The following is an 8,974-nucleotide window of genomic DNA, read 5'->3' on the forward strand; positions in this document are numbered from 1 at the left end:
TATGTACATGTGTGATTACATGAATGGTATGACTCTACATCATGTACAACCAGAGAAATGAAAAGTTGTGCTCCATTTGTGTACAATGAATCAAAATGCATTCTGCCATTTTGCTGTCATGTAAACTAAATAGAACAAAAAAATTAAAAAATAAAAAAGAATGGGATCATAATTAGAGTTATACTCCATGTATGTATAATATGTCAAAATACATTCTACTGTCATGTGTCTAAAAAGAACAAATAAAAAAGAAAGTAATTGGTTTTGATTCTGGAGGTAGGGTTATGGTTTGGATCTGGAATGTTCCCTGAAAGCCAACATATTGAAGACTTGATTCCTAATGCAGCTATGTCCAGAGGTGGGACTTTAGGGAAGTGAGTGGATCCTTGGATCCTGAAGGTTTTAACCTCATCAGTGGATTAATCCATTTGATGGGTTAATAATTTGAATGGACTATTGGGAGGAGGTGGAAACTATAGGTGGGTGAGGCATGGTTAGAGGATATAGGTCACTGGAGGCATACTTTTGGGTACTATATCTTGTCTCTGGCTCCTTCATTTTTCTCTCTCTCTTTCTCTCTCACTCTCTCTCTCCCTCTTTTCCTCCCTCCTCTCTCACTCTCTCTACTTCCTGCCTGCCAAGAGCTGGGAAGCTTTCTTCCTCCATGCTCTTCTGCCATCATGTTTCTGCCTTGGAGACTCTAAGTTGTTTGTGTTAGATTTTCTGCTCACAATAATGAAAAACCGACTAACACAAGGGGAATGAGAAGGATAAGGTCATTTGTGTCACAAGGTCATGAGAATGACTCATTGCCACACCTGGAGCACTTGGGTGGAGTGATAGAGGGGGTAGTTTGGCATTAATGTGGGAGATGTTCCTAGGAGAAGGGAGAAGCAGGAGGTAAATAGCACTATGTACTTTAGGCATTTTTTGCTCAAGGCTGCCTCAAAATTTCAGAAACCTTCTCCTGTCATTGACTCTATGTTTGCATAGATCTTGGGGGAAATCATCTGCTTAGAACTCATAAAATAGGTTCTACTACAACCACAGACTAATCTCTTGAAAATCAAGTTAAGGTTTTCATGAAGAACTGGGCCCTGAGTGGATTTCACCCCAACACAATATCTTTTATAGTCCTTGTCTTCCTTCTTAGAGAAGTGTTCTTTGTTGATATATAGTTTATTCCATTTCTTATTTCCTGTCACAACAAATGACTTAAATGGTTCCACATGGGTACACTCAGTTTTCTCAAAAACTACCTTTTTAGAATGCCACACTGATTCTCCAAAAAGAGAACGTGTGACTAATATTGCGATATTTATGTCATCTTTGCTTCTGAGTGACTCTTGAAAATGCTGGACAGAAGAAGATTTAGCAGTCTTAAGAGTAAACAGGCTCTTCCAACATTGCTATTACAATGACAATGAAGGATTCTAAGTGCAGATATGTTCCCCCTTTCACTTGCCTCTGTAGTCCTTTATATTTAAACATGATGCAAACACGGTGAGTGGTCTTTCAACAGTGGTCCTTCCACCTCCACCTATATTTTTGTCATAAAGGCATGATATAATGATATCTGCAACCAACTCAGGTATCTATAATTGTGAAGAGATGTATCTTGTACTAAAATATCTCCATTAACAATTATGATGACCTCATCACCAATACAAAACAACTCATTTTTTAAACTTTAAAACACTTTTTAGCTGATATATAAAAACAAAAATTGTATATGTTAATAGGGCCCCATGTGATGTTTCAAGACATGTATACATTGTGTAATGTATAAATCAGGTTGAACATATTTATCTCCTCAGACATCTATAATTTCTTCATATTGAAAACATTCAATATCCTTCCTTCTATTTTTTTGAGATAGACAGTACATGATCACCATTTAAAGTCACCCTACTGTGCAATAGTACAAACAGAACTTCTTGTTCTATCTAATTGTAATTTAGAATTCATCAATCAGCCTCTCCAATCCTTCTCTTCCCCACTACGTAACCACCACTCTACTCTCAACTTCTAGGAGATCAACATAAATATTGATTCCACGTATGAGTGAGGTCAAATAGTAATTGCCTTTCTGTGCCTGGCTTATTTCATTTAATATAATGATCTTCAGTTCCATCCATGTTATCACAAATGACAGAATTTCATCTTCTTATGTCTGAATAGTATTCCATGGTGTATATTTACCACATTTTCTTTATCTACTCATTAGTTGAGGGACACTTAGGTTGATTCCATATCTTGGCTACTGTGAATGGTGCTACAATAAACATGGGAGTGTAGATGTCTCTTCAAAATACTGATTTCATTTCCTTTAGATGTATACCCAAGAGTTGAATTGCTGAACCATATGGTAATTCTATTTTTAAATTTTTGAGGAACCTCTATGTGGTTTTCCATAATCGCTGTACTAACTTACATTTCCACCAATAGTGTGCAAGGGTTCCCTTTTCTCCACAACTTTTATTATATTTACTGCTCTTGCTTGAGATCAAATTTAATGTTATCATTTTGTATCCTTGAAGAAGAAGCTACGTAGTTCTTTCGTCTTTGCAAACTTACCTGTGGCCTTTCTAGAATGAGATGATTAGACTGTCTCTACTGCATACTTTCTGAACACTGCAAGGTGCCCCCCAAATGGAATAATTATTGCCAGATGGGAAAAAATCCTTGTTAAGGTACCATTCCCTTCATTGCTGATTCTATGGTCCACACCTGACAGCCACAATCTCTTCCCTCAAGCAACAGCAAGTATGTACCTGCCACTTCTCTCCTCTTCTCTCTTACCTTCCACCCAGCCTTCCTCTCACCTCACCCTCATCATGAACTTTAACAAAAAATTTAAAGAACAACACAAAAATTTGTTTTGAAAGCCTAAAGCCATGTTGTGAAACTGTATATAATGTGTTGTGTCATTAACTTTTGCAGAATTGTATATACAAGAAACTGTAATGGATGCACTGAGTAGTGAGTACTTCTGGTGTCAAGGAGAAGTTGGTAGGAGAGTTGTGTCCCAGTGCAGAGGACTCCTTTATCACTGCTACTGTTTAGAATGGCTTGCAAATGGTGGTAATAAAGGGAAAACCAACTTTCATACATGTTACTATTGTTTTCAAACTCTCTACAGTGTCCCCCTTTATTTCCTATACTCAGGGTTGACCATTCTTACTGCTTCCATTTGGGTCCACCATTTTTTTGGTGTTTGTTAGGAAAAATAAAAAGGACACAAGGACAAGGATTCATGTTATGTTTTGTTCATCCCAAGTGCCTAGAACAATGTGTCACATATTATGTGCTCAATAAATAAACATTTATCAAACATATTAATTTATTATAAGATAGGAACACAAATAATAGAAGGTATATAATAAATTTATAAGGACAATATTAGCAAATACTCATCAAGCTAACCTAACAAAATTTGGGGAGGGTCTGGTGATTGAACCCAAGCCCTCACTCATGCCAAGCATGTACTCTGCCAAACTACTCTCCCAGCCCCTGGAAACAGAATTTAATTCTACTAGATCCCAAGTATAACCTTCTCTTGTTATGTCCTTTCCATTATTCCAGAGACTACTATGAACTAAATTATTCTTTGTTTTTATCTTTCTATTTTGTTATATTATTATTTTATTTTATTTTAGGAGTACTGGGGATTGAATCCAGGGGTGTTCTACCCCTGAGCTACACCCCTAGCCCTTCTTAAATTTTACTTGAGATAGGATCTCCCTAAATTGCCCAGGCTGACCTCAAACTGGCAATCCTCCTGCCTCAGCCTCCTGAGTCACTGAGATTACAGGAATGCACTGCATCCATCCTATTTTCTTTCTTAATTGAGCATGAATGAATTTGTACATATAAAAGAACATTATATAAAGAAGCACCCATATATCTACCACCTAGTTGAAGTAATAGATTAAATCAAGACCATGAGGTTTCTATATTCTTAACCTGATCTTTAAAACTGCATCTGCCTGCCCTTTCCTAAGATTTTTAATCATTTTCTTGTTTGTCTTTATATTATTCCTACATTTTTATGTATGAATATGAATAATATATTCTTCAGTCTGACATTTTAAACTTCATTAAAAATGGTAAAATATTGTATGTATTCATCTGTGACTTGCTTTTTTGTGATCAACATTGTGTATGTGAGTCTGAGACTGTGGAGACCAATTAGATTGGTTGTATACCACACAACTCTAGAGGGAGCTGATTTCTTTGAGGTCTGGTGAATGAGAATTCCTGGAGTTGTCAAAGACTATGATCAATTGTGTTTGTAAAGATGACCACAAAAATATCTCCAAGATGGTTAAGTGGCACTCACTTATAATCCCAGTACTCAGGAAGTCAAAGTGGGAAGATCACAAGTTTGAGGCCAGTCTGGACAACTTAGAAAAAATACTGTATCAAATAGATAGATAGATAGATAGATAGATAGATAGATAGATAGATAGATAGATAAAGGACTGGGGATGTAGCTTAGTGGTAAAGCAACTAGGTTCAATTTCCAGTACTCGAGATTCCACAGGCTCTTTTGCACTGTAACCTTGTCTTGCCTCCATCAAGAAGTGAGTCTGTTTCCCTCTCTGTGGACTGGGCTGACTTCATGACTTATTTTAATAAGCAAAATGGGGGGTTTCAAGATGGTGGACTAGAGGGTGGCTGCATTTCATGTTGCTCCAGGACTCAGGATTCAAAAGAGGAGATACTGAGAGACTTGGGACCAACTCAAAGCAGCCGGGTGAGCCTCTCCCATTGGGGAGGCATCCCAGATGGGGCGGTCGTCCCAGAACGCAGGGAACTTTGTGAAGTAGAGCTGCCCGGTGAGACACCCCTCCCCCCGCTGGAGCAGTGAACTCAGACAACTGGGAGTGTCGTAGAGGAGGCCGCTCAGCATGGCGCTGGGACTCGGAGCAACCACTGGGGCTCCGGGCGGCAGCCCAGAGGAGGGGCTGCGAGGAGAGCTGTTTGGACTCAGAGCAACCATCCCTGAACACCGGGGCCTGCCCAGAGGAGGAGGAGCAGCATGGCGAGGTGCTTGGACGCAGAGCAGCTGCACCAGAGCTACAGGCAGTTGCCAGAGGAGGAGCTGCACGGCAAGCTGTTTGGACACAAAGCAACCACTCCTGAATGCTGGGGCCTGCCTAGAGGAGGAGGAGGAGGAGGAGTGTGGCCGCTTGGATTCAGACTGACTATACCAGAGCTACAGACAGTTGCCAGAGGAGGAGCTGCACGGCGAGCTGTTTGGACTCAAAGCAACCATTCCTGAACACGGGGGGGCTGCCTGGAGGAGGAACGCGGTGGGTTGCTTGGTCTCCAGTGGGCACACCAGAGCTCTGGGTGACTGCCCGGAGGAGGCGTGCAGTGGGTCACATGGACTCAGAGCGACTCAGAGAGACTCAGAGTGACCGCTCCTGATCACCCGGGGGGCTACCTGGAGGAGGAGGAGGAACGGGGCGGGTCACTTGGACTTGGAGTGACTGCCCAGGGCTACGGGCGGTTGGCGGGAGGAGGAGGCGCGCAGTGAGTTGCTTGGACTCCTAGTGACCACTCCGGAACACCGGGCGGCGGTCCGGAGGAAGAGGCGTGCGGTGGGTCACTGGGACTCGGAGCGATTGTACGGGGCTCCAGGTGGCTGCACAGAGGAGGGGCTGCATAGCCAGGCGATTAGGTGCAGAGCGGGGTCCTGGGACCTAGGAGGCTCCTTGGTGGAAAAGCTGCACAGAGACATGCTAAGAGGCGGAGCAAAGGTTCCAGGACTGCAAGCAGATTCTCTGAGGAGAGGCAGCCTAAGGAGACTCGTCTGCGAAGGGTGAGGCTCCCAGGCCCAGGAGGTAGGGCCGGGCCCCTGGGAATGTTGCAGAGGAAGGCAGCCCAGCCCAGGTGGTAGCTGTAGATTGAGGGGAACCTCTAGGAGGGGAACTGACCAGCGAGGCCTCCCCACCGGGTGAGTCTTCCCCGCCTGGTGAGGTTTTCCCACAAGGATGGTAAAACCTGAGACACAGGCCCAAATAGGCCTTGCCTCAGCCCGCAGCCTAGTTCCCCTTTGGATGACCATTGGTCAACAAGTGGAGGTACCTCTGCCCACTAGAAGGAATATACCCCACCTGAAGGCCACCACCCCTAGAGAGGCAGCTTCCTTGGGGAGCACCACGCTATCAACTTCCTCCAAGACTTCAGCCTACTGAAGGCTAAGAGGGGATATACTAGAAATCTTCAGGGACATTATAAGTCAATAGAGGAAATCTGCAATATCTCAGCGGTCCACTGATACCTGAACAATATGAGAAAAGGGAAGAAAATGCCCCAAACAAATCTAGATGTTACATCAATAAAACCCAATGACAGCATGGCAGAAGAAATGACAGAAAAGGAGTTCAGAATGTACATAATTGAAATGATCAGGGAAGCAAACGATGAGTGAAAGAGCAAATGCACGCACTGAATGATGAGATGAAAGAGCAAATGCAGGCATTGAATGATCACACCAATCGACAGTTAAAAGAACAAATACAGGAAGCAAAAGATCATTTCAATAAAGAGTTAGAGATATTGAAAAAAAAACAAACAGAAATCCTTGAAATGAAGGAAACAATAAACCAAAATAAGAACTCCATAGAAAGCATATCCAATAGGATAGAACACCTCGAAGACAGAACCTCATTGAAGACAAAATATTTAACCTTGAAAACAAAGTTGAACAAACAGAGAAGATGGTAAGAAATCATGAACAGAATCTACAAGAACTATGGGATATCATGAAAAGGCCAAATTTAAGAATTATTGGGATTGAGGAAGGCGTAGAGAAACAAACCAAAGGAATGAACAATCTATTCAATGAAATAATATCAGAAAATTTCCCAAATCTGAAGAATGAAATGGAAAATAAAGTTCAAGAGGCTTATAGGACTCCAAATATACAAAATTACAACAGACCCACACCAAGGCACATTATAATGAAAATACCTAACATACAAAATAAAGACAGAATTTTAAGGCTGTAAGAGAAAAGAACCAAATTACATTCAGGGGGAAACCTATACGGATATCAGCAGATTTTTCAATCCAGACCCTAAAAGCTAGAAGGGCCTGGAACAACATTTTTCAAGCTCTGAAAGAAAATGGATGCCAACCAAGAATCTTATACCCAGCAAAACTTACCTTCAAATTTGACAATGAAATAAAATCCTTCCATGATAAACAAAAGCTAAAAGAATTTACAAAAAGAAAGCCAGCATTACAGAATATTCTCAGCAAAATATTCCATGAGGAAGAGAAGAAAAACAAAGAAGCAAATCAGCAAAGGGAGGAATTATCCTAAATGAATTGTCATATAAAGGAGGAACCAAGTCGTGTCAAATAAATAAATAAATAAATAAATAAATAAATAAAATTTAAAAAATGAACCAAATGACTGGGAAACCAAATCATATCTCAATAATAACCCTGAATGTTAATGGCCTGAATTCATCAATCAAAAGACACAGACTGGCAGATTGGATTAAAAAGAAAGATCCAACAATATGTTGCCTGCAAGAGACTCACCTCATAGAAAAAGATACTCATAGACTAAAGGTGAAAGGATGGGGAAAAACATACCATGCACATGGATCAGCAAAAAAGCTAGAATATCCATCCTCATTTCAGATAATGTGGACTTCAAGCCAAAGTTAGTCAGAAGGGATAAAGAAGGACATTTCATACTGCTTAAGGGAAGCATAAATCAGCAAGACATAACAATCATAAACATCTATGCCCCAAACAGTGGCTCATCCATATATGTCAAACAAATCCTTCTCAATTTCAGAAACCAAATAGACCATAACACAATAATACGAGGTGATTTTAACACACCTCTCTCACCACTGGACAGATCTTCCAGACAAAAATTGAACAAAGAAACCATAGATCTCAATAACACAATCAATAATTTAGACTTAACGGACATTTATAGAATATACCATCCAACCAAGAGCGAATACACTTTCTTCTCAGCAGCACATGGATCCTTCTCTAAAATAGACCATATATTATGCCATAAAGCTAATGTTAGCAAATACAAGAAGATAGAGACACTACCTTGTATTCTATTAGATCATAATGGGTTGAAGTTAGAAATAAATGAAAGAGTAAAAAACAGAAACTATTCCAACACCTGGAGATTAAACAATATGCTATTATATGATGAATGGACAACAGAAGATATTAGGAAGGAAATTAAAAAATTCTTAGAGTTAAATGAGAACAAAGAAACATCATATCAAAATCTCTGGGACACTATGAAAGCAGTACTTAGAGGAAGATTTATTTCATGGGGTGCATTTAATAAAAGAAGTAAAACTCAACAAATAAACGACCTAACACTACAGCTCAAAGCCCTAGAAAAAGAAGAACAGACCAGCACCAAAGTAGTAGAAGACAGGAAATACTTAAACTCAGAGCTGAAATCAACAAAATTGAAACAAAAGAAACAATACAAAAAATTGACAAAATAAATAGTTGGTTCTTTGAAAAAATAAACAAAATTGATAAACCTTTAGCCACACTAACAAAGAGAAGACGAGAGAAAACCCAAATCACTAAAATTCGGAATGAACAAGGAAATATCACAACAGACACGAGTGAAATACAAAACATAATTAGAAGCTATTTTGAAAATCTATACTCCAACAAAACAGAAAACCTTGAAGACATCAACAGGTTTCTAGAGACATATGAATTGCCTAAACTGAACGAGGAGGACATACACAATTTAAATAGACCAATTTCAAGTAATGAAATAGAAGAGGTCATCAAAAGCCTACCAACAAAGAAAAGTCCGGGACCAGATGGGTTCTCAGCCGAGTTCTACAAAACCTTTAAAGAAGAGCTCATTCCAATACTTCTCAAAGTATTCCATGAAATAGAAGAGGAGGGAACCCTCCCAAACTCATTCTATGAAGCCAATATCACCCTG

This window comes from Sciurus vulgaris (assembly GCF_902686455.1).
Source record: "Sciurus vulgaris genome assembly, chromosome: X".
Taxonomy (NCBI): domain Eukaryota; kingdom Metazoa; phylum Chordata; class Mammalia; order Rodentia; family Sciuridae; genus Sciurus; species Sciurus vulgaris.